Source organism: Haplochromis burtoni, unplaced genomic scaffold (assembly GCF_018398535.1).
Source record: "Haplochromis burtoni strain Fernald_Lab_line unplaced genomic scaffold, NCSU_Asbu1 Contig_1381, whole genome shotgun sequence".
NCBI classification, from domain to species: domain Eukaryota; kingdom Metazoa; phylum Chordata; class Actinopteri; order Cichliformes; family Cichlidae; genus Haplochromis; species Haplochromis burtoni.
The window spans coordinates 3,253-9,390 of record NW_024583742.1 but is presented as its reverse complement, the minus strand read 5'-3'; the positions used below and the strand labels follow the sequence as shown (position 1 = coordinate 9,390).

The window sequence follows — 6,138 nt, the reverse complement described above, 5'->3', positions numbered from 1 at the left end:
TGGAGTGTCAGTCATGTTTGTCTCATCCCACTTGGAATAGACACAGTATCAATAAGTAACACGGCCTTGAGGTAATTTGACAGTGTAGCAAAATATTCAGCAACAAAGTATTTACTCGATGGTCGGTAGGGTCGGATGCATTTTTTCCAGGGCCATATGGTAGCTGCTCGGGTAAAAATACCCACAGAAAGCGTGGGTAGGAGGGAGTATTGCCTCACTGTTAGTAAGTTAGGTCATGCAAATAACACTCACATTACATGTCTCTGTGATGCAGATATACTGGAGGAGCTGCAGAGTGTTTCACACTGACAGCTGCTTCCTAAAAGGGAAGAGAAAAGAAGAAGAGTTGATTCAGTGTATCAAGTTTACAGGTGTCATCATGACATTTCTGTCACTCCCATACAAAAGAGCCTTTTTCTTAGTCATGTGACAAAAATCAGCTCAAGTTATTTACAACACTGTGGTTTGGATCAAAGCTTTGATCTGGATAGAAACCGATGTTCTCAGCATTAAAGACACAAGTCTTAAACAAACAAACGTGAGTGATCAGTGAAACTTAGTGGTAACAAATGTATCTTTATCTTTATTCACCTGATGATCACAAACATTCAGGATATTCTGCACTGCCTCTGATGTCTTACCGCTGCCTTCTGTCTGTGTCGGGTCGTGGTGTGTGTCTGTGTCCAGCGCATGTTTGTGACTCGGTGAAACTCAGCACAAACCTACAAACACCAGGAACACAGAACATCAAACATGAAGACAAGTAACTGACTTAGCTGTCAAATCCAACCTTCAAAGAGGAATTTCACAGTTTGTGTGCAGCCTATTTTTAGATGTTGTCCTAATTTCATTTTTAAGAATGGGCACTGAACCTCTTTGTATCACAAAGCTATTTTTCAGCCTTGTGAGAAAATGAATAGAGTACATTAGACTGCTTCTTTTGTAAATCAAGAAAACATATATTTACCTTTTCAACATGATTCAGTTTGATTAAAAAAACAATATATTTATTGGGCTCACAGACCTTGAGTCTGGGTATTCGTTTTAATCACTGTGGACAGAAGCTACCTAAGTCATCAGAAAAGTTGTTAAATTTTAAGATGAAAAACACATGTGACTGTGAGGCTGCTGTAAAAAAAGCAGTCACACTTTTCTCAGGTGTGTCGTTGACACATTATGTACACAATCAGTTAAAACTGAAAAATCGACGATGTGTGTTCAGAAACGAGCGCGAACATCAGCTGACTGACCTTCGTGTGCGCTGTCTCACAGCACATTCAAACGCACATTTTCTTTGCTGCCACACAATATCCACATTTACAACAAGCTAAAACATCACATGGCGGCCATATTGAACAGATTTTCTGTCAGCGTCATTCAGGGTAGAGCGGAAATGTTGACGTGTGTATACGGAGCTCAGAAAAAACATTTACTCAAACATAGGCTACGTCCACAGTGGCCCTGATAGATTTGAAAATGCCGTTTTCAAATCTATATATGTATATAAGCTCTAAGGTGTTTAAACACTGTGAGAGATTTAGATGGATATCCCCACAGTCGTTATCAGTCAGGTCACCTGTCGGGGTTTACAGTGGATACCAACAGTGAGAGTGAACAATCAGAGCGTGTCTCTTCCTCTGAGTCAAATCTGGTGAGCCCACCGTTCACTACCAGCAGGATTTTAGGAGGTACAAGAAAAAGTCATAAAAATCTCCCTTACATCCTTGACTGTGGAAAGCTGCAAAGACCACCTCTTTGCAAGCACATTACGCTCGCATACTGACTTCAGTGTCAGCGTTATTTCAAAGATCACGTACTGTCTGTGGCACCAACACAAAAACAAAGTCAGTCCCTTTTATAAATTACTCAGTGTTGGTCATAGCAGCTTTGATGTCGCTGCTGGACAGCAGCACTGGGCACTACATGGGGACTTACATTCACTATAAATCATCACTTTGTGTAGGTGTCCAGTGGGGAGTGAGATAATGCTGCCAGGCTTCCACACCATATCCTGCGTTGGCTGACCACGCAGCGTGCAGCATGCAGCACGCAGCGTGCAGCATGCATGTGTGCGACAGCAGCTGCTGGTGGAGTCCTATATGTAGCAAAGCCCCCTTTATCATAGAAAAATCATAAATGTGACAAAGACCCCTCGGGTGAAAAGTTCACCAACACAGACTCGCTCACACAGCTAACTTGCACATTATGCAGTGGAAATGCTGTTCTCCAGTGTGAACGAGGCCACTCTGAGCCATTTTCATTAATTCCACACCATTAATGAGCGAGAAAACGAAATGGAGAAAGAAAATATGGCCATCAATCGCTGGTGTTGTTGGCAGGTGTATAATGAAGTATCAGAGTCCAATTGAATTGGCCCTAATTATACCAGCCTCCAGATATTTCTTCATCTTTACCACTTCTGTTAATGTGTGAGCGTGTCTGTGATTGTGCGCAAGCCTTACACACACGTGGATTAACACAAACACACACACAGTTAGGCTGAGTGTGTTTGCATTGCTGCCGTACAGACTCACACACGCTGTGATACTTTGTTAACCAGTGGGAGGTCTGCTCTCCATACTTAATTAGAGAAGCAGCACTTAAGAGAAATGACATTATATTAATTGAATTCATCTGATAATATTACGCAGCAGCTTTGCTGGTGGTCTGTCCCACAACTGCAGTCAGACCACAGAGCTCTGCGACAGATGTGCCCCTATCCACAGCCAGCAGTGTTCGATCTGCACAGTCACCTTTTCTTCTCTTCAAATGACGCAGACGGACAGACGGATCGATGTTCATGCCTAAAATGCAGTGCGTGCTGATGTGTCTGTGGCACACTTCAAACACATGACTGTGGGATCGGAGCCGGACTTTTAAATTTGGAAATCGTCTTTGTTTCGTTTTGTGCTTTGGTATTTTCACTAGCTGGGCCCACGTCCTCATTTTAGGTTTGACAGTGTCTTAGTAGATAAAGGTGAACGCTTGGACATGAATTAAGCTGTGGTTTGGGGAAAGACTTGAAGGGACTGGCGGCGGCTCCCGGGCAGATCAACATGAATAGAAGTGAAGAAGTTAAAGAATTGAAAAGGGGAGGGTGGGGCACGTAAACGAGAACTAACAGCTAACTGGGGGAACATATATGGATAAGAACCGGAAGCAGCGTGTTTGGAGGCGTCGTCCTGCTCCAGAAACTCTGATACTTTATCTCCAATTATTTTATTTGCGGTCACTGTTTGACTCCTTTGTTAGGTTTTGGGATAGTTTAGTTTAGTTTAGTAGTTTAGTTCCATTACCAATCATATTGTGAGGTTGTTGAGTATTTGTTGATGTTCAGAATCTGTGCTATAATTACTGTAGTGACATCACTATGAGACAGAAATGTTTAATAATGGACAAGCTTTTAAAGAAAAAAATATGTTTCCTCAATGTCATCAAAAAAAGTGGATTTCACATTAAATTCAAGTTTCTAAACCCGGTACTGCAGCAGGATGAGCCAGCCAGAGTACACCCTGACAGGAACCAGCACTCCACAGGACTACAACACAGGGATGGACAGTCACACACTGTCGCATCCATGGATTTATTTAGAACTAGCATTCGTGTTTTCAGCCTATAAGGCAGCAGGAGCAGCTGGAGGAAGCCCACACAGGCACAGGAACATCCAGGCCAACCCAGACACTGGTCAGGCTTTCGGGCTGACCACTGCACCACAGAGTTGTTAGTGCTAGTTCACAACAGTCAAGGCGATACAGGAGAAGGAACCCCAACAATCCCAGAGGTACTTGGTCAGGAAGACGGAGCAAAGAAGAAACAACATTCAACATTCAGATCTTTGGAGCAGTAACCACAGAGCAGCAGAACTGCATGCAGACAAAGCACAGAGAGAAGACACAAGGTTAATGTAAAAGCACAGAGAGTGAAACAGAGGAGAATAAAGGCAACTCGCCCAACTCACCACAGGAGCTCCCCCAGCAGCCTGTGTGCGTAGCAGCACAACAGTGTGATGGTTCAAGGTCACATTAAGCTAAACTGTAAGCTGTAACAACAAAGACAGTTTAGGCTGCTAAAGTTCACCGTGTCCCAAACTGGTAGCTTGTTACTCTGTAGTGAGGAAATTCTGACACAGAAATAATAATCAAGTATTTGTAATGCCAACAAATATAAACAAATGCAATGCTGTAAATGTTTTAAGTTTACAGTAAAAAGCCCATTCATCCCTTATACGTGAAAATATTACAGAACTCAATTCATTTTATTTATTTGCATTTTTAAAAGCATGTTTTCATCCTTGTTTCTGCCTCAGTGTATTTCACTCATAAATGGAGGAGCTGTGTGGAGGTGTGGAGCACACACATAGCGTGTGTACTTTAAACAGGGTGGTGTACTTCAGTCGTACACACTGGAAGTTCATGTGTGTGGCAGATAAAGCAGAGCATGCATAGAATAACTGCACAGGAGGTGAATATGAGTTGGAATTTATAAACATTTTGACTCATTAACAAGATGAAAAGAAGGACTTTGTGATTTTCAGCTTGTTTAGTTCAATTTACTGGGTGCTGAGTCTGTTTTGTGTAAGAAATAACAGGTTCATAACAACACACACTTTAACAGTCACACTGCAGGACTCTGAAACACGTCCCATACACACAGGCATGGTCAGGTACTTCCTGTATTCAAAATAAAAGCACGAGCTCTTTTCAACAGTTTGGTTCTCACATCTACTCTTGACATTTTCCAGCACCAATTACCTACCTCACACACACACACACACACACACACACACACACACACACACACACACACACACACACATAGCTTCTCATGCAGCAACCATTTTTTCAGGCGTCATGGCATGTCATGCAGAAAATTAATTTGATTGGGCAGAGTGCTTGCCTTTCAATATTTTCATCCTGGGAGCAGAGTTGTGGGTAACTCTCTAGACAAGTCCCGGGCCTCCATCCAAGCTTCCACCCTCTCCTCCCACTCTGCAGTGTCAACATTAACCATGGCATTATTCGATCTGGTGGGAAACATACAGCTCAGGACAATGCTCCATCCAGTATTTCCACTTCTAGACCTAAGATCCAAACTATTTGGACGTATTTGCTGTTTTTCTTTGAATAAACAAAATGCATTTTTCCATATGGTCACATTTCTATAAGACCCAAAATATTATGTTTCTATTTAAATTTGAGCAGTTTTAGTCACATGATTAATCTCTGTGGCGCAAATTGGATAGAATGTGGGTTCAGTGGTGTCTGACATTTTTGGGCGAATTTGATAAAAACTGAAATTAATGTAAACCACCACTGCACCACTGCAAACTGGAATTCACTGTAAGGGCATTGCTGTACTACAGGAAGAAGAGCATTAAATGTATAACACCTAAAATGTTAGCTACAAGGTGGTTGCATTTTCAACTGCTTCACTGAGACTGACTGTAAATCAACTCCAAAACAAACCAATCAGCAACCAGCAGCATGTCAAGAATGGTAACACTGGTGAAACTGGTGAATAAGGTCTTGTTGTCAAAGGAATGGGATGCCCTGCACGGCTGCCAACACGGTTCAGCCTGGACAGACAAACATGGCGGTTACTCTTCTGTAGGACATCAAATCTGGTTTCACGTCAGGAAGTGTTTCTTCTGTAGATCCAGCAGCAACAAAAAGAAGAGCTGGATCCTGTGTGGGTCCGAGCTGGACAGGAAGGGTATATTTCATGTTGACTCATTTTTACTTATAAAGCAAGTAAAAATGCTTTGTAAGTATTTTTACTTGCCAACAACAATTACTTATAAATACGTCTGAAGCTCAGGTCCTCTGCCTGGTAGTTTCAAGTTTCTGCCGTATTCCTAAGAGCACACTCAGATGCTGTGCCTGGAATCTGCTGGAATAACAGCTCCCAATGCTCCTGCTACCACTGGAACCACTTTGGATTTTTACCTCCCACATCTGCACAAGTTGTTCCTTCAGCCTTCAGGTACTTTTCTGTTTTCTCATACTCCTTCGTGATGTCGATGTCCACTGGGATCTCTGACATCTAGGCAAGGCAAGGCAAATTTATTTGTATAGCACAATTCAACAACAAGGTGATTCAAAGTGCTTTACAGAGACATTAGAAACAAAAACAAATAAA

The 6,138-nt window shown here is 42.2% G+C and overlaps 1 long non-coding RNA gene across 1 annotated transcript; it reads right to left on the bottom strand.

Annotated features, from left to right (window-relative positions):
• Nucleotides 1-6: 6 nt before the first annotated feature.
• LOC121813276 lies at nt 7-6,121 on the bottom strand. Its single transcript, XR_006053617.1, has 3 exons — nt 3,959-6,121; nt 642-722; nt 7-319 (listed from the first exon to the last, which is right to left on the bottom strand). It is a non-coding gene; the product is annotated as an uncharacterized LOC121813276 (long non-coding RNA).
• Between the last annotated feature and the right edge of the window lie 17 nt (nt 6,122-6,138).